Here is a 26,151-nt window from a genome sequence, read left to right as displayed (position 1 = left end):
TGATGCAGCTGCGACAATGGAGTGCTTTTGCCATTAACTGCAGTGAGAGGGAAAAATTGATCTGAAACTCAGATAAATAGCCCTGCCGACCCATCCACCGATGCTATGGCTCAAATTGCTAATCATAAATCTTTCAACTATAATACATCCAAGGGATGGGAGCACATGTTGTCTGCAGGTAATGATATTTGGACTGTATGTCTAAAATGGATCCGATTACTGAAGCAAGAATTCACAGATCATGCAGACCGAGACGGATGGAAAATTAGTTTGCCTATTTTACATGGAACAGCAAGGAGGCAAATCTGATCCTATCACGTGGAGCTAGTGTTTCCCCAGAAATGGAAAACTACAGGTAGCCCACTGCAGTTGGAAGATGCAGGCTGCCAGTATTCAGAAGCCAAATGTTAGATCTGGCTGTAAAAAGTGTGATAATCTGTCACGTACATCAAGAGGATGTCAACTAGAATATAAGAGGAGCAACTACAGCTGTTACCAGAGTTGAAACTACCTTTAGAAGGCAATTTTTAAAGTCACATATATGGTTTCAGGGGGAAATTTCTCTTTTCTTTTTCCTGACAATATTTACAGAATGTGATGGAACTCAGAACATCTACCAAAACAAGGATACAAAATAATACACCACTGGAACTGACCATATCACTGATCTACTATAAAAATGAATGATAAATAATTAGAAGCATACAAAAATCTTGGAAGAAGGAATCTTTTCAATTCTATTTTTCCCATTTTGCACATCCACAAATTTGGATTCTGGCAAGTCGTTGTATGATACAGCAATATCCTTGCAGTTTCCATTTAGAACTTTACTTTTCACTAAAACATCTTAATTGCGTTAATGTAATTTTAATGACAATTATTTCCACTGCCTGCATTACTCTTATTTTTACATCTTTCAATGTTTTTTTAAACTGTTCCTTAGTGTTTCTTATTATTCTTTTCCCAGATTTGAAAAAAAAAATAATGTTCTTCTTAGTTGTTTTGCCAACTTCTCTTTTCAAAGTAAATATATTTCTTTCCAACCTAGTCAGTGTGAACTAAGGCTGCAATCCTATCCATAGTTACCTGGGAGTAAGTTCCAGTGACCATAATGGGACTTACTTCCAAATAGACAAGCCTAGGTTTGGGCTCTAGGTTATCAACATGGATCATTGTTTATGTCATCCATTGGCTATTTTAAACATGTATTTATCATAATCCAAAACATCACCACATGCTTTTTGACATACATGATCAATCACAACAAATATGTAAAAGAGGTTGGGAAAGTCATCATGAGCATTTTTGTCACTAACAGAGCAGTCTGCGATCATTGCTATGCCAAGTCCTTCACTAACCCATAAACTGTACTGTCTCATAAAACCTAATCCTTATTGACACTCCAGAGCTGGAGTATGAAAACATTTCCATTACATGCAAATTTCTCATGGAGTGAGAACACATGGGCTTTATCAGCACCATCCAACTGTCAACATTTACTGTAATTAGTTCTGACATACATAAAAAGAACTGTTAAGTGACACTCTTGGTTGCAGCACTAAGGAGAGAACTAAGACTGATTCTCCTGCCTTAATATGATAGTCAATCATGTTGACCTAATTCAGGCCCCTAACCAGGCCAGGTATCCTTTTCTTTCAGAGGTGGAGCAACCCTCCATGATGCTACCAAGGTAAATGTGTGAGGTGGAACACCAAATCCCATGAAGGGGGAATTGCGGAGCTCCATCCTCTACACAGTCCTCTAACAACATCCTAGAGGAAGAACATCCATCCTCTAACAACACAGTCCTGGAACGTGCTGGAATCCCTAGCATGTATTCACTGCTGAAACAGAGACGCCTGCGTTGGCTTGGTCATGTCGTGAGAATGGATGATGGCCGGATCCCAAAGGATCTCCTCTATGGAGAACTCGTGCAAGGAAAGCGCCCTACAGGTAGACCACAGCTGCGATACAAGGACATCTGCAAGAGGGATCTGAAGGCCTTAGGGATGGACCTCAACAAGTGGGAAACCCTGGCCTCTGAGCGGCCAGCTTGGAGGCAGGCTGTGCAGCATGGCCTTTCCCAGTTTGAAGAGACACTTTGCCAACAGTCTGAGGCTAAGAGGCAAAGAAGGAAGGCCCATAGCCAGGGAGACAGACCAGGGACAGACTGCACTTGCTCCCAGTGTGGAAGGGATTGTCACTCCCGGATTGGCCTTTTCAGCCACACTAGACGCTGTGCCAGAACCACCTTTCAGAGCGCGATACCATAGTCTTTCGAGACTGAAGGTTGCCAATACAATCCTCTACACATAGGAGCACCTGAGTGGTGCACCCACATCATCATATTACCTTGTAAACAAGATGATGGTGGAAGAGGTACCTGCCCCCTCTCCCACTATAGGAATACAATTGTAACCTAGGGCAACAGATAAATTGTACTGCAGTCCAGCCTCATTTCATCCTGCAACCAGCTGTTTCATGTCTCACCGACTGGCTGCTTCTGATAGTTACTTATGCACCTCTCTTTTCTTTGATCTTACACTCTCTTTAGGTTTCCAGGTGCTTCTCTGAATTTTAAATCTTTTGTGAGGGAGGGCTAACACTTGAGTACTTCTGATTTGGCTACTTTAGATTCTTCCAATTTTGAATTGACACATTGCTTTTCAGCTTTCAACTCCTGAAATACATACAACCTGAAAAATTAACATACTGCATAGTTCAAGCCTATGCAGACTTGTTCAGAGTAAGTCCCACTGTACTCAAGGAGGCTTACTGCTAGGTAAGTATGTACAGCAGTGTTTCCCAATCTGTGGGTCATGACCCAGTTACTGGTGTGCTGTGGGTCTGCTGCAACCAGGAAGCCAACAGGCATTATAATGCATGACAGGATGATGCTTCCGGGACACACTAGCATGCAGACAGCATCACTGGCTGAGTCACACCCTGGACTGCCATGCAACTTCCTGGTTGCAGTGGACCTGTGACAACGGAAAATCAGGTTGCGACCCACTAGTGGGTCACAACCCATAGCTTTGGAAACACATTGCATTACGCAATATGACATGGCCAGTGACACAGGCTGCACACCGGCGTGACGCAAAAGCAGCTTTTGCATTATGTGACCCTGCAGCTTACTGGTCTCAGCGGGCTCAGGACCCACGGTGAACAAGGTGGTTCCAAATTAAGGAGTTTGGGAACCCCTGGTGTATAGGATTGCAGCTTAATGCTACTGAAATCTTAATCTTAAGTGGCAGTCTCTAACAAAAATACTTCTACCAGCATGGGAATCATTTTCTTAGTGCTCACCAGTGCCTTTGCACAGCAGAAGCATCATTTCTTCAGAGTTAGTAGAAACTTGTGACAGAAACACCTCTTCACAATCCTGATAAGAAAACCTTTGCTTGTTTTGGAAAAATTCAAGAATTTATTGGTGCCCTTTAGTTTTATTTAATTTCCTTTTGATGGAAGTTCCTTATGTTTCTGGATACCTGATTTGTATTTATAGTCAGACATGACAGTACGGTGTGTGTGTGTATATACTGTATATTTTGACTACACACATGCACAGACAAACAGCCTTTAGCCACAGCCCCCTGTCCTGAGAACCTAGTAACAATCTTTCTTTGTGCTCTGGATGCCAGTGGCTAGCAAATTACATGTGATATTAGCCTGTCCTTGGCACAAAAGAACTTTTCTTTTGAAAATAGTAGCCAAGGCTGCTTGATGTCACTTATAATTTGGCCCTTACATGTGTTCTGGGAGCTATACATCCTATCAGCAGTACGGACATACCCAAGTGACCTGAATTGTTTTAGTGCTTTTCCCTCCTTCCTGTTACCCTGTTAGTGTCTTCTGAAAACAGGAAACACCAGCAGAAACTAACAAACTCTAGGACATTTTGAGAAAACATGTCAAATGGAGAGGCACAGAACTCTGTTTCTCAAGACACAAGTTTTGGTGTTTCCTGAACAAGCTCCCCCCCCCCCCCCAAAAAAAAAAAAAAAAAAAATCAGAGGGCTTGCAACCTGGGCTAGGATCTGGTAAAATGTACCCATTTCCACCCACACCCCACCTCTCATGCTGGGACCGGATGCACAGCATATTACAATTAATATACAGTTAGGTAAGTTCACACTACATCAAATCTATTCACTTCACAGAAGGGTGACCGTTAGTCTTTAGAGTGCCAGGAATGATTAAAGGAAGGAACAAAATAATAAGAAAGTGCCACCCGATAAACAACAGGCGTCATGAGTGATCTCTAAAGAGGAAACTTGGGATGACTCTGTGCTGCAATTCGCTTTGAAAGTCAAAAACCCCTTTTGAACCTGCTGTATTCCCCTGCCTCATCCCATCATTATTTCAACACTTGCTGTTCGCAAGGAAACAGGTGCTATCTTGTCTAAGGAGCTTCTGTTTCTTTCATCATCCTGGAGCTATTCATTGTGCATTGTTACAGATGACAAGGGCTTTTTCTCTTCTGTTACCTAGAAACCAGGTCACACCGATATTGCTGCAGCGCTCCCTGATCAACCTAATGCCGGGGGGAGAGGGCACACTTGGAAAGAGGGCCAGAGAGCACAGGGACTGTTGCAATTTGCTGCTTTTCTCCAAGGAATTTTGAGAAATTAGGAGTGACTCAAATCCAGAACTCCATTGAAAAAATTCACCCTGGTTGGTGCTTCAGGTGTGAGATGATGAGCCATTCTTACAGGAGGCTGGGAGTTCAGGGGAAAGCAGAAACACCCAACTCACCCTCAGGACATTGTACAAGTGGGGCACAGCTCTCTTTAAGCTGAACATGACACCTGTCCTTTTTGAGGGGATTTTGCTCCCTTGGAGTCTTTCCTGGAATTTTTTTTCCTTTGTTTTCCTTTGAAGATGAATTTCTCCCTCTTTTATGATCATATGATATTACATTCCTCTGGTAAACACAGTTTGCCCTTTGCAAGTGTAAAAGGTTCCCCATATGAAGCTGCTTGTTAACTGAGGCCCTCTTTAGCAACTCTTGTCTATGTTCTTCCACTTTAAGTATGGCATAAGTATCCACCATAGTATGACCTGCAGATCTTCGCACCTGCTTCCTCCAAATGCAACAACTGGACCATATATGGCCTCCCTGACCCCCAAGAGGCCCATTAAGGCCTTTAGAAGGCCAAAAACCAGCACTTTCAGTTTTCAGTCAAAAACCAGAAATGCCCATTTTCAGCCTTGAGTCCGGGAGGTTGCGCACGGCCTCCCTTGGCCCTCAGAAGGGCCTCCAAATGCAACCGGAGCTCAGCAGTGGTCACGTTTGGAGAACAGCGGGTGGGAAGATTGGTGGATTTGATTATCAGTCATCAGAGTGCTGTGGAGTTAGGGCCGGCTCCAGGTTAGAGCCGTGGATTCAATGGATTCAGGGCCAGCTCCAGGCTTGAGCCCTCGGCAAGGTGAACACTAGTGAGCATTCTTGTACCTGTGTGGGTCTCTTTCTCTACGGCAATAGCTAGAGGGTATCTGTGTTCTTGGCAGGCCAGCAGACACAATAACACAATACAAAGAGCGGAACTTGATGGGCTGCCGCTGCTGGCTAGGATGCAGTTGTTTTTGCTGACAGGAAACAATGAAAAAAACCCATGTGTGTCACCACAGTAAGGGGAGGAGGGACCTACCAAGTCATCAGTAATCAGGTGCTCACTGGGCTCAATTGTCTCCAAGAGAGCAGTGTAGGCATCACCAGTGGGCCCTATGGTAGTGCTGACCCCTCAGCAGCTGGTCAAGGTACCTTGTGGTACATGCATTATGTACACACCAAATTTTGCCAGCTGGTAAAAGTACCTTTAGAATTTGATTCACCCCCTGAGTGAATTAGTATTGCCTAATCATCTTTACGTATATGATTAAAGGACAATATTAAGAGACACTGAATTGCCTCACAGTACTCTGAAAGTTATCCAGAAGGACACAAAGACAAAAAGAAAGAAAGAATTACTGCAGGAAGCATTCATTGCATTTGATACATAGCAACAGAAAAAGTTCAGTATTCAATTGTGAGCCATACCAAATCCCCAGAGTGCATGGAAGCAACACAATTGCTTAAAAGTAATAGTGTTTGCCTTCAAGTATGTTTCCGTTCAGATGAATAAAAAGAAATCTCTTTCAGCGTGGCTTTCATAGTTCTTGCAGTGCATTACTGATGCCTATTCAGAAACTCATGTTCCAAAACAATCACTATATTTTCCAGCCAAATAGTAACTTAAAAAAAAAAACCACCACTAAAAACTTCAGAAAATTTTTTTGCATGTACTATAAGAAAAGATTTAAATAATTGCACACACACACCAACATGTATATTAAAACATAGGGGGTTCTTCTGTTTTAATTTAAAACAAAATGGTTTAACAAACATTGTCCTGTGCGATACCGCAGCCGTTTTACTGTGCTCTTAGAAGAACTGGTGATTGTACAGTTGTAGTTTACAAGAAAGAAATAAAATTCTATCACATTTGCTATCAGAAAAAGAATGATGAGGATAGTGACATAGCACACTGAAGTTCAGCCTGTCATCTCCATCCTGGAAAATGATTGAATTTCCAGACACTGCTGCTTATTTATGCACTTTGGTTGTCCGTATCACACTCCTTGCATATAAAGGCACACACTCCAGAGAATTCCTCACTGTTCACAATGACACTTGGAAACTATTGCAATACAGTCTTCTCAGGTAACAGCGGAAAGAGGTGTTCTTCTAAATGATTTATTGTAGCAGCCAGCTCTGGAGGTAGCACTTGAAATACTGAGCAAGAACCACAAGCCATGCTTTGAATGTTCAAAACTGGTGATATATGAAAACAGTAATCCATCATGCATCCAAGTGGAACAGGTGGAAACGATGAGCCAGAGACGAGGTTACAGGAGGAAGAGGAGGAAGGTTGTCTTCAGATTAAAACCTTGACTTTTTGGTAAAGCCGTTGTGGAAGAAGAAGACAACCTCTGTATTTGGGAGATGATGGCTTCAGAACCATTTTGTTGTTGTCATCAGACTTATTGCCTTCAATATTGTAGGCAATGACTCCAAGGACCTGACATTTCCGAATATAAGCTAAACCTTTGTATGATATTTACTGGAGAATACTACCTATTTAGGTTAACCAAGCCAAAAGGTAGATCACCAGATGTCTTTGAATATAATTAAGCACTACAGGGCAGCTTCATATGTAAAGTGCAGATACTAATCTCTAAAATGGTTTGGGACAAAGAATATCTGATGGGTTCCTCGTTCTCCTGCCTGCAGAAGTGAGGTGTATGGCCATGAGAGATCTTTGCAGTCATTCTGCTGCAAGTTATGGAGCACTCTTCCAAAGGAGAACCTCCTGGCCTAGTCACTACTCACCTTTTGGCAAGCTATGAACGTGGGACGTTGCAAAAGTCCCTGGATGCTGGTGCTGCTGCATACTGGTGAATTGTGCCCCTCGTAATGCTGCTGCTGTCGCTTCAGTGTGTTTCTTCAGGGATTTTTAAAGCGTTGCTTATTGTTTTTACTGCTTAGGAAACTTTTCTTTCATTCATAAGCAACTTTGCTGACCCTTTGATTCCATAATTGTGGGACAGCAAATACAGCAAGTTAATAAATATTGCGGACTGTGTTCTGCCTGGCCAGCTCACTCAACCTGGTGGTAGGGCTGGACCTGCTTGGTGGCAGAATTGGCTGCTCTGGGCTATGTTCAAGGGGGCTGCTTGTTTGACACTGTGCTAGAACAGTCACACTTAATAATAAATCACCTGCTGTACTTTAGATGTTGTAGGTGTGATATCATTTATGACAGCCTTGCCGTTTCAGCATAGCACGCCAGTGACAAATGCACTTGCAGGAAAGAGGAAGCTAGACAAAGGACACAGCTAATTAAGGAAATATAATTGCTGCTGAAATGTCTACACAATAGTGGAAGAGAGTCTGCTTCCTAGTCTGCGTAAGGTGGAAAGGCAAATGGTTCACTGGATATAGTTGCTGAATGAGAAAACTTTTGAGAAGGATTTTGACCATGGGAAAGGGAACTGCTGGACAATATAGCAGTGGGTTTTAGTTAATCTTCTAGCTTAATTGGAAAAAAGTAATACCCCAACAGTACTATCAATCTCAAGCATGGAAACAATTTGAAAATCCTTTTCCAAAATATATATATATATATATATATATATATATATATATATTTTAAATAGAAAACAGTAACAAAGGTAGAGGGTGCCTTCATTGGGGGAAGCCTGAGAAGCACCTGCCCCAGGCGCTACGCTAAAATAGTGTGCATGACTGCCCCCAGGCTCCACCCTAGTTACAGAGGAGGTGCTGGCAGCTTTGTACAGCCTGTTTCTTCTCCTGTGGAGGTCACATGATGTTGTGATGTCACTGCTCTTGGAGCCGGGGCAGTGCATCACATTACTGAATGCAGATAAATATCAGTAAATATCTCTTGGGTCCTATTTTGCAGGCATGAATGAAAACCCACTTCCTTGCATCACTAAGAAAAATGGTTCTCTCTTTAGGTTCTCTCTTTATCACTAACTATAAACATAACTCAACTCAACAAACCTTTATTAGGCATAGATGACTAGGAGAAAACTTTGTAACATCAAAAAATGAGCAAATTGGAGGTAGCTGGAAAAGTTTGAGTGTTCAGCTTTGCTCTCACTCATTTTCTAGAATGCAATTAACGCCTTTTTCACAGTCCCTGCTGTACCTAGGCTGTGTTTCCACCTGAATTCAATAATGTCTGGCACATTTTCTGAATTCCTCGCACTAAGTTTCACCAAAAAGAAAGTCACACTTAAACGAGGTTCTTAATATAAAATGCGGGAAATAAAGCCTCTGTCTTGAGAACTAGCCTGCCTCTAAAACATGCCTGGCCCTTTTATATTCTGACCTCTCTGCTGTCCTTATTTCAAATGTTGGATGTCCTTCTCATCTGACCTTCTGTAACACAATTTTACATTAAACCGTCTGATTAAGCCACGAGGTGTGGAATAATGAAACTATGGTCTATAAAATATTCTCATTACGCATTTTGTTTCCTTCTGCATTAAGTTTTGTTTTGTCTCTCATTTCCAAGGCTATAAATCTTGTGACAGGATCATGGTGTCACTGATGCCATTAACTTTTTTTCAACAGTGAAAGACACCAGACTTAAACTGCAAGCACAGCAACAACTCAGGCATTTCTAAATCCTAAAAATAAATTTTAAAAAACAAGTCTGCCACTTGCTCCTGATTCTTAGGTTTTGGTAGCATTGTCTTTTTCACAACCTGTAGCAAAGGCTGCAGATCGATAATATGCTAAATGAAAGTAGATGCCCCTCTAATAACATCTGATATGCACACAAAGAAGGAATAATATTGCTAAAGACAGTGTTCTGGATCCAAAGTGAGGCTGCTGTTTCAGTTTTCAGAGACAGAGAGAGAGAAGATATGCAGTGCAATTCAGAGCCTATATCAGATATGTTCAAAATTAGATTACAGCGTGATGCCCCCCTTCCTTGTTTATAGGGTGGCAAATCATCCTTTTTACATGCCAGGCCACTGGCTCTGAGAGGCAAGGCAACGACCAACAATGGCACAGAAAGCAAGACAGCTCTGAGGCACTGTGTTTGCAATCTAGTTCCTTTTCCCCATCCTGCTGTCCAAGGATGGAAGGATGTTGAGAGGAGGTTGCACAAAGCTAACCAGGGAAAAAGCTGGGCCAAGACGCAAGGCTTCTTGCATGTTAGCTTCCATAGGTGGCAATCCTTTTTACTTGCAATTTCCACATCCACATTGTGAAGTGGTATAGTCCCAGGAAGACTGTGCCACATGATTTTCCAAACCATGCACAATGGCTCTTAGCAGAAAAGTATGTGCATTATAAAATTTGCTCAGGAGGTTGGAGTTTCTTAGAACTAGAAGGTACCTGTATTTTTCACTGAAATTTTTGAATTCTTAAAAGGTTTGAGTAGCTATAGTGCTGATTACATAAAACAGAAGTCATCTCTTCCCATGCAGATTTCAAACCAACAGTCACTATGATGCGTGAAAATTACATAAACACAACCATGTGGGCATGTGATTGAAGAGAAACAAGAGGGTGGGAGAGTAACAGCCGTAAACAAATAAGAAGTTATTCCCTGTCACAGTGTGTTTGATGCATTGCTTGATTAGAAGTGAAGTGTCCAAATAGAGTTTATTTGGGTGCAAATGAATTTGCATGGCTTCTGGCATTTCATTCTGAAAAGCTGTCACTGTAAGATGTCTGTCATCTGTCCCTCTAGGAACCGAAAGGACCCTTATGACATAATACTCATCTCTGTGCAGACTAATCAGCATAAGAACCACACACTTCCCCAAAACAATTTTGTCTGCATCTATTTACATTCATTGCCTAAAAGCAATAAAAGCATGATTGTTTAATTAGTTATTGCATTTGCTTCGCCAAGATTCTTAAGCCTAATTTTTAACTGAAGAGAATATTTGATGTCAGATTTCACTCCATCACATCTTTGGGTGGACAAAATTGCTATGTAGTTGACAGCTTTCCTTTTTCCCCTTCAATTTCAGAATTAACTGGAGACAAACTAACAAGCCTATTATCTAGATGCTCAAACACAAAACCAAGCAAGCTGCTCAGCTGTGGCTCTAGCTGGGGGGCACAGTGGGAGAGAAGCCCTGTTGGGTATCCCTCAATGGCATACTTCCCCATGTTTTGACAAGCACATGTATGTAGAAATCTGTTTTTGGTGTCCCACAGTCACAGAGGCAACAGTGAAGAAAGACTCTTGCCTGTTTGCTGCCTGGATCCTGGTGAGGAACCACTATCGTTAAGTACTATGTAGGCCCTGGGTTACCTGGTAGTGGTGGGGAGCCATGGTTTTTTGTTAAGCCTTTGCAACAGCAATCAAATATTATAAAATTCAGTAATAATGGATGAGGTTTAAAAGATTGAACTCAATGCCACTAGGCCTAACAGGATCATTTGGATTTAAGACCTTTCTAGTTCTGTATAACTAATGTTATAGAAACATAACTGGGTTTAACTTGCATAGCATGCAGGAAGAAATAAGTGCAATACAGTGCAAAATACCACTGCATTGATAATTTCATTCATAGATATAAAGGTATGTATACCTTTCTCCTAAACACGTTGACTCTCACTTCATCAATTGAACAGGTATAACAGGATGTAGAGAGTTATGTGAATAATAATTCCTTCAGCAATTCAGTGTGCTTCTTTGAATGTTAAGGGTCAACAGTTACCCTGCACATGCCCGATCTCGTCTGATCTCGGAAGCTAAGCAGGGTCAGGCCTAATTAGTACTTGGATGGGAGACCGCCTGGGAATACCGGGTGCTGTAGGCTTATACCATAGTCTTTCGAGACTGAAGGTTGCCAACCATATAACCCAATCCTAAGCTCTGTGTGCCAGCTTACCACCGGTAAACACTGTCGAGGCTTAATGCTGACCCAGCACCAGAACTAGAGCTGGTGGAAAGCCTGTGCTCTGCCGTTTCATGGTTGCCTGAACTACCTGGCTGTGAAGAGGAAGGTGGGGGTGTGGGAGGAGGTGGGGAGGAGGCATTCTGGGTGCGGGAGGTCAGGGAGGGCGGGGAGAGGGTGGGGAGGAGGTATTCTGGGGGGAGGGAGGGTGGGACCAGTGGAGCTGAGCTCCATGTCAGGCAGCGAGACCCGACACGGAACTCTTTGATTCTACAGCAACTCCAGAGCTGCCCTACAACCAAGTAACCCCACTGCAGGGTTACTTCCTTTACTCGGGGGAAGCGGAAAAAAGTACCCTTCTCCTGAGGAGGTGGCAGCTGATTGCGGTGCGCTGGATGCCAAGGTAGCCATTTTCAGCATCGCGGCAGACCCATGCTTTGGGCAGCTCAGGATTGGGTTGATAATAACCCTATTAAAAATCTTATTTATTTATTCCCTATGAGAATAAAAAGAAGAGAATGTTGTGGTCAAGAAGACATATATGATTAAATCCCAAAGCCAGTAAACTGAACACAGATCAGGTAGGGCTCCTCAAAAGCAACTTCAACTCCAAAACTAGAGGCCACATGACCCCAAAAGATAAAACCTTTGATGTTAATGTCCTTAGCACTAAATTAGACAATGAAGGCAGGTTTGTTGCACTTTTGGCTGATATAAACAACTTTGTAATTACACTTGTTAATCTCAATAGGCCAAACAGGATGACCCTAAGCTTTTTCATTACTTGTTCCCTAGTGGGAAAGATATTGGAATAGCATCCTGACTTTGGCTGCAATCCAGAGGTCTCAAGTGCATCTGCGCAAAAAATCCACACATACACTTAGGTTGTTCCTTGTTTCTTGTTCATGCACGACGGCCATGGAGCAAAGGAGGGAAGGTCACTAGACTCATCATCAAAGATTAGTGTGCAGGCAGGCTGCAATGTTTAATTAAACAATTAAAAAACCAACACCCTCGTTGGTCTAGTTTCAGATTATTCCTGTATGCAGCAGACAGCATACATTTTATTACACACTTATAAGAATGATTTTGAAAAACTCCTTGCACAATTAATTAGGATCATATTTTTCAGAGATCAAAAGGCTTTTAATTGATTAATCTAACTAGTTTATTAAACACTACAGTCCTAGTCTTGGTACAAATTCACTGGCTGTTAGTTGGCCTAGGGTAAAAATCTGACTTGGAAGGAAGACAACTATCTAAAGGAATCAATTTAAAGGATTTTCTTCTGCAGCAAAGTGTATTTCTCTTGCCTTTTTCACCTCCTTAAAAAGGCTTCAAGCTTGAATGATTTTGTCATACACTGAAGGAGAGCTGAGTAGTCTGCTCATGAGTTCTAGCTCACAAAAGTAAGAATTCACAGCTATTTCCCTTGTTGATGTTGATATGATTTAAGGGATGGAAAAGGATTTGAAAGGAGAAAGTGTCGGAATGCATATACAATTTGGAACTAGATTGTACCTGCCAAGCTGTGTGTATCTTCAAAGCTACAGATAGATGTAGGAAGCTACATAAGTACAGTACTCTAATCTCTGCTGCAGGTGGCCCTCAAAAAGGCTTTTGGAAAGTATAAAACCAAGTGCCTTTGAAGGTATTAGGTTACTGGTCTCTGTAGCACAAGAAATATGACCAATGATCCACACTTCTCAGTGGTAAGCTTTTGCAACAGAGTGAACCTTGGTTTTACAGAAGGTAAGAACTGGGAACCAAGTAATGTCTTCTACCAGATAATGGTTTAAGAGAGACTTCTTATAGGTTTTCCCTTACACAACATCAATGAGAAAGCAGAGTCAGTAGGGCTCTTAATACAGTCACTTGCTTATGCTTCAAAATTTGATGCAATAGACATTTTTTGCTATTTTTTACGATAGCAACCTCCTCATGAGGGTTACAGAAGCTTGATAATTAAGAATGCTAGGGAAAGATACAGTGCAATCCTATACATGTTTACAAAGAGGTAATTCCCACTTCTTTGTAAATGGGATTTACTCCTAGGAAAGCGTGTAGAAGATTGCAGACTTTGTGTCTGCCACAATGCTGTATCTTTCTTTCTTTCTTTCTTTCTTTCTTTCTTTCTTCCCTTGAATGATTTACCTTCAGAGTAGATTTAAAAAAAAATACTGTCCAGGAGAAGACACCCAAGTAGTTTTTGTTTACAATAAGAAGTGAACATTATATGTCTTCTCCCTCCTCCCCACTATAAATAGTCAGAGATCATCTTTCTTTTTTATATATACTACATATTTAATTTATGTTTATTTTGTTTTAAAAAACACACACCAAATTCCTAAGAGTCGACTCTACCTTTGACTCTCATTCAATTAAATGGAAATAGAAGGCATTTGGAAGCTTATGAGAAGAGCTCTCCAAGGTACTTGTATTCATCTAGTGGTTCATCCCAACAAATAAAGATTCATGAATCCTGGAGAGGCATTTAGCTTAAGATCTCACCTGAAAGCCCAGAAGGACCAAGTAAGATGGTGCAAAATAGCAAAAACCTCATAAAGCCTTAATGCTTTCTAAAGTAAATGAACACTGAATGCAGCCTCATTTATTTTAGTCTTCAATACCTATGGGGAGAAAAATGCATCCACGATTCATTTTAAAAAATGGGATAGTAACAAATGTGCAATTGTTATGATACAACATGTGTCACATAAAATTTCTGTGCCACTCCTGATCTAAGATAACCATCCTATCACTACAATATTAAGCTTATTTATATTATTGCTTTTTGTTGTTGTTAAGGTAATTGTTTAAAGAAGAAAACATGAATACAATGAAATGAAACCTTAATTCTTCTGTTGGGGAAGAAGATGAACCCAAGTCTTATCTTTCATTAGTGTAATACTGTCATAGAGATGTTTCCCCACTGAGTAATCACTCATACTCCTTGGGCAATGGAAATGAAAACTACTCACTTTGCACTGTAAGTGGAATGAAACTTTTCACATTGAAAGCACATCCCATTCAAATCAACACAATTTATTCAGAGCAAACATGACAGCAGGTGCAGCAAAGCCACACCTAGATACTGGTGCAGTAGACATGGTTCAGTTGTCCTCCCCCCCTTTGGTTCCCAGCACCCTCTCCAGTTTTTGTTTTTACAGTATTATGGTATAAGGTTGTTTGACAGTGTTATGGTCGTTTGACATGTGGCATTGAAAACATTCCGTTCATGCCTCAAAACAAAGCCAAAACCATATCAGCTGTCGGATGGGATGATTCAAAGGAAAACACAGCTTCCTTTCTGGGATAAACATCTGCTTTGGAGGAGAGGCACTGTTGGTTGCAGCCATGGAATGGATGAGCAGAGTTAACCCCCCTATGCCACAGTCCCACCTGACACCAAGCTTTAAAAAAAAAAAAAAAAAAAAAAAAGCCCGAAAGACCATTATACTTCTGATGTCATGGGTGGCTTTAACCATAAATGAAAGGAGCTGAACACAGGTAAGGAGTCTGGGGGTTGAACCACATGTGGGAGAACAGAGGAGTGTGATGAAGGCTAGAGGAGGGGAAGTGCAATGAGCAAAGTGGGACTGTGGCAACTGGGCTCAGTCATCCTACTCCCTGCATCACCATGGCAGCTCCCAAACAAAGGGATTGACCAGCCTGCTCTCTGCAGCATCATGCACCTAACCTTCAGAACTGGGTCTGCAGCTCTTGACCCCAAGAGGGACCTAGGTGACCCCATATCAAACAGGTACTCTCCTCGGTCAGAGCAACATTAACCAACACTACAGACTTGCCCAGCATTGCCCAAATGTCATCACCTGCTTGTCCACGGCTACGATTTCTCCCTCTGGTTCTCCTGCTTTTCAGCTACCTGACCTGACACCCAACTCCAACCTGCTCTGGCCAAGTCTGCTGCCCCGGCTCCTTTGGGCCCTCATTTGCCTGCTCTGGAACTGCACCTCATGGCCATGGCCTGAATTGGAGCCAGTCCAAGGCCTGATGAGCACACCACAGAGCAGTTGATCACTGAGTTTAAAAGCCCTTAATCTCACTTTGTCTTCCTTTTCTGTTCTGGATTGATCCTGACTGCTCTGTGATCCCAAAAGACAATTTACATAGAAGATTTTACTTGCCTGTCTGATTCCTCACCTATTCTAACTTCGCTCATTTGAAAACATAAAATTATGATGGTGTTTATATTCCTGTGGATTCTATCATCTCATTCTAAGTGAGATGACAGGTTGACAAAAAGATGGAAAATTTTATCTGCCTACCTCCCCTGTGAAGATGCACGCTGAGGTGAATCACAATTACAGAACATATTAAAGCGTACCCTCAAGTGCAACAACAGCTCTGTGAACATGCCAGTGAAGCCTAGTCCATGAAAGCAGGCCTGTCATCGAAAGGACACCAGGCTGCATGAATGATACGTTTCATGGCATATTTCTATAGAAATATGAAGAGAACTGTGGGTGGATGGGAATTAAACAAAACTGAATAAATATGCAAAAAAACACGCCATTACTGACAGCCATGTTTTAACTAAAGCATCTTCAGAGGCATAATTTGCTTTGTGATGCTTTCATCAGAGTCCTTAATTACTGGAGCACCAGGTGAGCATAAACAATAGATCTGCAGAATGCAACACATTCCCTCTTTGATGTCTGTTGCTTTTCAAATTACAGTCATAACTTGAAATTCATTGGGGTAGGAGAATTCAGTTTTATGGGAAGTTTCATCTGACACCCCTACATTGGTTTAGGAGGTATTTCTTTGCATTTAGGAGGACTGATTTGGATTTTGTGCACCTCACAATCAGCTGAGCACCATGAGACAAGAGCCACCATGTGGTCATCTTCACAGAATCATTATGCATGTTTAAGGGTACAGCATATAATTGCTACAAAAGAGCTTAACAAGAGCAGGCAAGCAGCCATATTATACTAATGAAGATAAAATACTTTGTTAGTATATGATAAGTTATCATATTATGTTATGATAACTCTGAAGAACTGTGTCCATTTGGTGGGGTTTTAGCATACATGGGTGTCAATTGGGGACTAGGAACACATATCATTACCATTGAAATTAATGGCAACTACATTTTCAATTTACAAGAATTTGCCCTACAAAGAGTTTTTCAGGAACAAATCACCCTTGTAAGGCAGGGGAACACTGTATATATCCAAACACCTCTATTCCCAGATGCCACAACTGCAGAGTGAGAAGACCTTTCAGTCCACAGGAAGCCCAAATCTCTTTTCCACCACTTTTATAGTAGTGGCATATCTTCTCTGTTGTGTAGAAATAACTCTATTGTCCTTGCCATTTGAGAAGTGTGGAGGCTTACCCATGATATCTGCAGTATTCGATTGTGAAGTTGACCCACTACCTTCACTTGTCTGGGCTTTCTTTGGACATCTTCAGATACTACTTCTTCAGTTAGTTACCCTATTAAACATCTATATGCATCCCAGCTTCTTTTTTTCCTATGAAATTTAATATCCAAGCATATAACAGGATCTAATACTGACACATTTTATGGCAGACTAGACCCTTTTATAAAACCTGAACAGTGTTTCAATAGAGGTTTGTTCTCAGGGGAAAAATGGTTTCAGATTGTGCATATCTGTCTCTTTGCCATTTCTAATGCACCGGCTGCAAATCTCTAGAGCTTAATAAACTCTGGCTCAAACCCAAAGGTTTATACAACTTGGTTTCATTGTACATTTGAATTCTGGGTCATTTTAAAAACTGCTGCCCATTATGAGCAATACTGAAAACAGAGTATCAAAGGCTAAATTACCTTACATCTCTAGCAAAACTTACTAGCCATGAGGGCTAAATGAAACCCCATTTTTAAAGGCAGCATTCACCTGAATCCCAAATTCTGTAGACAAGCAGCAGGGGACAAACTCATGCTTTATGAGATTCTCGGAGGCATCTTTGCCTAGCACCTGTTGGAAACAGAATACGTGATCCTGTGGTCTGATCCACAAAAGTTCTTATTTAAGTTCCTTATAATGTGAAACCACTTATAATGTTTAAGAACTCTCCATATGAATATATGGTCAACAAGTACACTCCCTGCCCTGAACCTGCCCAGCATGTGTACATGAAGACTGTGTTCCTATTTCATATTAACATATCAAATTTGAAGAGCTCAAGCTCAGAACATCAGAAACACTTACAGAACATCAGGAACTCAGGAACACTTATTTGGTGTTCCTTCTAGTGTTTGTGAGCTCATTTTCCCTTAGCTTTTGTACTGGAAATGCTATCCAATACACCACTTCTGATACTGACACGCTTCCTTTGAAAACAATGGAGGTATTCAGCCAGCTGGAAAAGACCAGCTGTATTTACATTCCCAGAGTTGGGATTCTAAATAAAATATGCCACATTGCATAATGAACTGGTAGCCTTTGTGATGGATCAATTCCACAATGCTATTCAATTTCCTAAAGTGCCCTGATTGGTTGCATAGCTAGTTCATCCCAGGTTTCAAACTGGACTGTAAAGACAGAGGCACTCTAGGAAGAGCTAGTAAAGTCAGGCTTCTCTGTACAGTCCTACACTGGTAAAAGGCTTGAGCAGACTGGAGGGTTTATAAGCACTGAGCCTCACTGTTTTATATTGCCATGGCTTTTAGAACATTGACAGCAAGCTAGAAATGTACACACAACCTCTCAGTTTGATGATTTTCACATGTTCAAAGGAAATGTGTGTGAACCACCAATGATTTGTCAACAATCCACAAGATCACTTGACAAGCGCCTGAAGGGGTCTGACATCTGCTGCCACCTCTTCCCCCTTGTCTCAAACCACCTAGAAATTTGCCTTGGGACATGAGGAAACCAACAACGGAGGCAGAAACAGCAGCAGCAGGCCCTCCAAACCCCTCTGCTATTGCCTGTGCCCCAAAACAACCCAAAACTTAGCAGGTCATCTGCAATAGTGATGGAAGTAGCATGGGGTACACCACACTCTAGCAGAGTGGTTTTTTCCCCACTGGTTCAAGACATTCCTCCTTCCCCATGCCCTACACCCACCAACTATCAAGTGGTACATAATAATCACATGTACAGTATAGTAGTCACGTTTGCCCTGAAAACAGCAGTTTTCATGGACAATTCAGAATGGATACGATACTGTGAGAGGTTTCCAAATGAACCCCAGCTTTCCTGTCATTTCAGACCAAGTGATAAGGCACTTACTGAGCCCATTTCCTCCTTTAGCACTTCTGATTCCACATTAGATCACTGGGCACAAACAGGAGTCCAATAAAATCAATGTGGCAACAAGCCTTTCTTCTAAAATAAACATAACTGGACTATCTTCCTGCCATGTAAACAGTCACCAAGTGATATACTTTCCCCCATTGCCTATTTATGAAACAGTCTAAAGAAAAATCAGTTGTCTTCAAGGAATGAAACTTTTAATTGTCTGTAAAACATCTTCAAATGACTCATCTTTGTTTCTTATCAGAGGCATGCCACCCTTTTTGTTTATATGAACACCAACAAAGATACAAGACTCTCTTCAAGATGGGAAGATAACAGAAATGATAAAAACTTCTGCTTCTTTTATGAGGTTCACTCCTTTGTTTACTTTGTCTTAAGCAATCTTAAGGTTTAACAATAGTTTCAGAACAACTGACTATCTCATGGTCCTGTGTATATCACAGGCTGAAGGAATGTTTCTTGTTTTCTGATCAAGGTGTAATTATCTGTCTGCTTGTGAAATTGATCTCCTTTTCATGGGCACTTTTAAAAAGATTCTGTTGTTTTTTCCCCCATCTATTTGGTCCTATCCTTTGGTCCTGTGTTAAAAAAACAAATAAATGTTGTTCACTAATGTTATCAGTGTATTTTTAAAAGTGTGTTAAAGGTAAAAACAACAACAACAGAAGATACAGAAATTTAACCACTCAGAAGGATGCCAACCTTTTAATATTATAAACGTATTCCAGCTTTTGCATTTAAGAGGCACTATGGCGTGACAGACATGAGAATACAGAAAAGTTACTTTGTTTTGAAAGCTTTTTATTATAACAAAACTGGCACTCCACATGTTAAAACAAAAAACTCGGAAACCTAAGTGACAGGAAGTTCTGAACACAGTACACAAGAGGAAGCATTTGCAATTCAGTACAACCTACAAAACATCTGACAGTAGTTATGATGATTCCTTTATTATCGGTTGTCTGGAGTGAGGATGCACAGCCATTTGAATTCATGCCACAGTTATAATGGTTATAAAGCAAGGATGTAAAAATGTACAAAGTGGAAGTGCCTCGGCTACATTATTATAATGCAAAGATTGCAAGCCTGGAAAGAAAGGCTAATTCACACCAGGAAGAGACAACAAGAAAAGAAGTGACATTTAGCTCCTGAGAGCATCTTCAAGGTGTGGAACAAATCGAGCATTTTCTCCCTCATTGCTCTAAGAACAGTTCATAGCTCAAGGGTCTTCCTGAGTTTTATTTCTGGCCCTTTATTTGTAGTGTTATTTCTTTCCAGCTCTTATTTTATGGCTTACATTTTATAGGACATTAATTTAGCAGTGAACACTGGGCAGTCTGTGCCTTCCAGTATCACCTTCTTCCTTATCCTTGGTTTTATCCCCATTTATATCTGCTTCCACTGCTGCCATACAACCACACCGAGAAGATACGGTAGAAACGAGATTTACAAGTGCCCTGAACATGTGATTCTGAAGGAAGTCCCACTGGCATCAATATGCAGTTCCACTTTTCTTCACATAGTTTTGCCAAAGGACCTTGATGAAGCTTTCCAAGATAGCCACAAAACTGCAGACTGTTAAACAGTCACAAAACTTTGTGACATAGTTGTTTACTGTGCAGCAGCAAAGGAACAAAGGAAAAAATCTGTATAGCTTCTGCACTGCTGAAACTTCAGAAGATTTACTATGGTTTTAGACTGCTCTAGAGGTAGAAAACTGGCATTTGTTAGCTAGTTTGCTCTCTGCAGGAATAATGAATCACATAATTTTTAATCTTCTTCTGATATGATAATGATGTACTATTTCACTTATATCATGCTATTCCTTGAAAGAACTCAGAATGGCTTACATAGGATAAAGTTTATCCTATAGTTTAGGATATGAGGCATGGAGAGGCTACATATGACTTCACTGGGGAACTCATCATGGGCGTGACAAGAAGGAACCTGGTTACATCCAGGAGGTCCTATGAGGCCCTCCTGCTATGAGGTCAGATCTATATTGAGTCAAATCTGTGGATCCCGAAACCAAGGATAAAGAGGGTCCACTATATATGTAAAATGTTTTTTGTGTACTCATAAAAAATTGCACATACAGGGTGGTCCTCGGTATCCCACAGATACTGAACATGAGGATATTGAGATCCACGGGGGGGGGGGACGACTCTCAGAGGACCCTGGACGCAACCAGAAGTGCCTTACTGTTAAGAACATAAGAACAGCCCCACTGGATCAGGCCATAGGCCCATCCAGTCCAGCTTCCTGTATCTCACAGCGGCCCACCAAATGCCCCAGGGAGCACACCAGATAACAAGAGACCTGCAAGGCCTCCTGGGAATTGTAGTTTAAGAACATAAGAACAGCCCCACTGGATCAGGCCATAGGCCCATCTAGTCCAGCTTCCTGTATCTCACAGCGGCCCACCAAATGCCCCAGGGAGCACACCAGATAACAAGAGACCTCATCCTGGTGCCCTCCCTTGCATCTGGCATTCTGACATAACCCATTTCTAAAATCAGGAGGCTGCATATAACACATCATGGCTTGTAACCCGGAATGGATTTTTCTTCTAGAAAAATTGCACCTGGAGGTGCTAGGAGCTGCCTAGAGACTTCCGTGTGCATCAAAAGAGGCTTCTGAGAGGTACTTCTGGTTTTTCATCAAACTAGAGATGCCTCTCTGAAAGCTCTGGGAGGCCTTCTGAGGTGTGGAGAAGTTGCACATGGCCTCTCTGCACTTCAGAACACCTCTGGGTGTGACCAGAAGGGTACTTCTGGTTGTAAGTGGGAGGTTTGATGAAGCCCTCCAGATGTGGGTCAGGACCTGCTGTAAGTCAAGGAGGGTCAACTTTATAACGTGGCCCTGAGTTTAGCATCTGTGAAATGTTGCAAGCCAAAAGGAAGAAATCATAAGACAAACCACTGAGGAAAATGATGCAGGAGGAATCCTAGAAATGTTTGGTAGAGGAATGAAAAGTGGTTGCTAAAAGTACTCAAAGCAGCAAAGGAACTTCAAAGAAGCTAAGACTAAAATACTGTACTTTTAGCAACAAGGAGATCATTTGTGACTTTTTGTAAGAGCTTCCTCATCCTAAATATGGTAAAATATGTCTCATATCGAATTCATTGGAGAGTTAGTAAAAAAAGAGTAGAAATTTCAATTTTGTTTCTGGACGCCAGCAAAACAACATAGATGTCTATCATTGGTAGTTATCAAATTAGGAGAATCTATCACAGTACATAAATAAATGGGGTCTTCACAATTAGCAGTACTTTGAGAAATTTAACTCATGTTAATTGAATGCTAATGATATGTGCAATTATTCTGGATCACAGGGAGCTATAAGAGAGATTGCCTTAGCATTCAATAGGAGTCCTCAAGCCATCACTTGGAAATTTGAGCTAATTAAGAGGCTTGGGGTTTCCTAACATCATTCTCCATCTATTTTGTTTTAATAAGATTTTGATATTGTGGTGCAGAAGGTCACACCAAGGGAAAAAAAACTTTTAAGGATTTTTATACTCACAGAAGTTCTGCATACAGAGATAAGATTATAACAGAATAAGAATGAGAAGCTTCTGGTGTCTTTATTCTGCATCAGAATGAAAGTTTGAAGACTGCAGCTTAAATCAGCATTTTATCTTGATATGTCCGACAAGTACAGAAAAAAAATAGACTATCACTGGTCCTGGTCCTGTGTTCTAAACACTGCCTAATACACAGAAATTCAACAGGTGATGCTTTCCTGAGCATATGTGATGGAAAAGGTTTTGTTGCCTGAAGTTGTATATCCACTCAATTCCGTTGCTCCAGGGAAGGGAAGGGAAGGAAGGGAAGGGAAGTGAAGGGAAAGGTGCTGCTCTACTAACATGACTTTGGGGATAGGGGAGAAACTTTAGGGCACACCTTTCCTATTCAGAAAATTTAAACCTATGCAATGATGATCCACGAAAGCAAATGAAAAAAGCAAGATTTCATTTTGCCTTTCCAGATCTGATTTCATACGAGTTGTAGAAAGGGCCTCTAACCTGTTTGATGAAGGAAGATGTAGTGATGAAAGTAGGCAGTTACAAAAGCTCTTGCTAAAACCTTGTGAGTTTCCAGTTTTTCCACACTGATGGTGTCACCTTGCTTACTGCCTACAACATTCTATTACTGTTTCAGAGTGCAAAATATTTTTACTTCAGAAGTCAGTTTTAGTGTATAAGAATTAATATGGGATTTGAATTCAAAATATTACACCCCGGTCTTATTTTGCTGGCTTCTTTGAAATTCTTACAAGTGCTCTGCTAAAAAGTAGAAACTGGTTGTTCAATCCATGCCACTCCTGCTTCTAAATTCATAGTGGACAAGCCATTTCTTTTCCATTGCTGTCATTGATCCGTTTATGCATTTCTGACAAACCAAAATATAAAGATTGTGTTTTGCTAACACAGAGCAATGTGTCTGTTCTTTGCATCAAATAAAAGAGGACCACAGGGAATTTATTTTGTATGAAGACGCTAGTGGATTGTGTCAATCAATCAAGAATGCACACTGACTAACCCGGCAACATACCTCTATCCATTTTTTCACATAATATTTTAAAAAGAACTGTACAAGGGCAGACAGCTTCCATATAACTTTTAAATGGGGATGACTGTAATCTGCACTACTAATTATGAAAAAAAAAAATTTCTCCCCATATTCTCAGGTCAACAAATATTTAAAACTATTCCCAACATCCTTATTTGAAAATGAAGAATTAACCACAATGGTTGCCAAATCCTATCCAACTTGCCTGCCCTGGTGTAGCCATGCCAAGGGGGCATGCACTGCATCCTGTGGTGGGAGGTTCGTTATGGAGGCCTCCACAAGTTAAGGGAAAATTTGTTACCTCACCTAGAGGCTGCATTGCAGCTGCACTGGTGCTGGTAAGCTGGATAGGCTTGAGCCCTAATTCATCCATTCATTAAACACTGAGTTACTCTGAGAATATTCTACATTGACTAATCCAGAATTTAAAAAGGCAGATGATAATATAGGGCTAGATGATAGCTGACTTTTCCATAATGATGCCTTGAAAGAATGGGGAAAGCCTTTCTGTGCTTACATTTTGTGTGAACAAAAATGTAACTAAAGCTTATTACAAAGTCACCTGAGATCACTTCCAAATCTCCTTCCCCCTACCGATAATCCCTATTTCTTTTCTCACATTCATCAATGCAGATTAGAGTGATTCTAATCTGTAAACGCAGAAGTAGAGAATGGCTTTTATTTTAGCATGAGTAATCTGGAATGTAAAAGAATGAGATCTGGAAGTGAGAGATGTTTGAAAGCTGAAATTCTGGCGCTCCCTCAGCTTCAGTTTGTAGACTTTCAAGCCTTTCTGGTCAATTCTGACAGGGCTCTTTTTTTCTTTGCAATTATTCTCACATTCATTTTAAGCCCATTTCAAACCCCACTGGATCTTCCATATCTGGAGCCATCCTGTTTAACTTGCTGAATCTCACTCCATTATAAACATAAGAACGTAAGGGCAGCCCTGCTGGATCAGGCCAAAGGCCCATCTAGTCTAGCTTCCTGTATCTCACAGTGTATATTTATCTCATATAAAGACTCCTCGCAGCTACCTAGGTGGATTCACTTGCTTTCCATAGGCTTTTAAATACTTTCTCACACAACTGCAGTTCTACAACTACAATGACTCACCTCTCAAATATATAATTATGCACCACAACTATACTTTTTCACAAACATAAAAGGCTAGAATTTTTACTCCCACACATAACTAGGCCACATGGTGTGGTACTTATAATGCTGGCAACTGCTGGTGCTGCTTCTGCTACAGTTCTTGCATTATTACTGCAAAATCAGCAGGGCCATTTAAAGAGGTATGCCTACTAACACACTTTCCATAAGAGGCCAGGGTGGGCTTGACTCCAGCAGGAAATCTGTTGAAAGAGACAGCAACGCAACATTCAAATAAGACTGCCCTACAGTTGGTATACAGCGCAATCCTACTAACATGCACTGGAACAGGCAGGCCAGCGGGCGTATGCTGTATCCAGTATAAGTTTCAGGTTGTCTGAGGCTCAGCCCGAGGCAAGGGGAAACTGTTCCCCTTACCCTGAGGAGAGCCACAGCAGCCCCAATGGGCCTACTCGGATCTGCGCCACCAAAATCAGTGGCGCAAATCCAAGCAGCATGGGACTGCCCCAGTCCGCCACGGAACAGGGCTAGGATCCAGCATAAGTGCCGGATTCTGGCCCTGCCACCTGCTCTCTGCCTATGGTGTTCATTTAAGATGTTCAAATATTTGAATACTGGAAATGGTATTGTCATTTCAGCAGATGTTAACAATGGCTGCAAAGTTTAGGCAACCAATTAAAAACGTTCTGAAGGACTGGAAGAGTGCTTCCTAGGGTTCCCAAACTTTTAGGATCAGCCCAGAGTCTCCAAGAATCTGCAGCAAATTCTGGGTGGTGACTTGAGTTCCACAAGGTTGGAGCCTCCACCAAAAAGGCCTCATCTCTTGTGCCCATCAACCAGGTATCTATCAGTGGCAGGCCAGAGAGCAGAGTCTCCAGTGTAGATCTCTGGGGCTGAATAGCAGGTCATTAAGGGCTTTTGAAGGTCAAGAGTAGCACTCTGAACTGAGTTTGGAAGCAAATTGTTAACCACTGTGAATGGTGCTAGTAAGTGTTATATACCCCCATCTATTTGCCTCTGCCAGTAATCTGGCTACAGCATTCAGGAACTTCAAGCATCCAAATCACTTTTTAAGGCAGCCCCACATACAGCACATTACAATAATCTGACCTGGATCTGACCAATGCATGGACGACAGTGGCCAGGTTCAACTTTACCAGGTTGGTGCCATCACTGGCAAACCAGTTTATAAAAGCACTCCTGGTGACAGCAGCCACTTGAGCCTCCAGGGACAGCATGTATGCTCTTTACTCTTTACTCAGTGTGTGGTTGATCTGTGGAACTCCTTGCCACAGGATGTGTGACGGCATCTGGCCTGGATGCCTTTAAAAGGAATTGGACAAGTTTCTGGAGGAAAAATCCATTATGGGTTACAAGCCATGATGTGTATGTGCAACCTCCTGATTTTAGAAATGGGCTATGTCAGATGCAAGGGAGGGTACCAGGATGATGATGATGATGATGATGATGATGATGATGATAATAATACAGGTATTTATATACCGCCTTTCTTGGTCGTCAGACGTTATTCAAGGCGGTTTACATAGGCAGGCTATTTAAATCCCTGTAGGGATTTTTACAATTGAAAGAAGGTTCTATCTTTCAAGAACCACAACATTCAGATATTTCTTTCTGATCTGGTTTCACATTCTGGCCTCCATCTTCCCACGCTCAGAGCAGATGGAATGACTCAGCTCAGCTTGTCAGCTGCTTCAAGTTTGCACGGTGCCGGTGGCCTTGAACTGGCGACCTGTGGATGTTA

General features: G+C 41.4%; 1 protein-coding gene and 1 pseudogene across 1 annotated transcript in view; one reads left to right on the top strand and one right to left on the bottom strand.

Moving 5' to 3' along the window:
- Positions 1-26,151, bottom strand: part of SDK1 (sidekick cell adhesion molecule 1) — a 478,937-nt gene that overhangs the window by 310,040 nt on the left and 142,746 nt on the right. The gene's annotated exons all lie outside the window — the stretch shown is intronic.
- Positions 11,248-11,361, top strand: LOC136633721 (5S ribosomal RNA; annotated as a pseudogene).

Source organism: Tiliqua scincoides, chromosome 13, assembly GCF_035046505.1.
Source record: "Tiliqua scincoides isolate rTilSci1 chromosome 13, rTilSci1.hap2, whole genome shotgun sequence".
NCBI lineage: Eukaryota > Metazoa > Chordata > Lepidosauria > Squamata > Scincidae > Tiliqua > Tiliqua scincoides.
The sequence above is the reverse complement of the archived record's forward strand: the minus strand, read 5'-3'. Positions and strand labels throughout refer to the sequence as shown.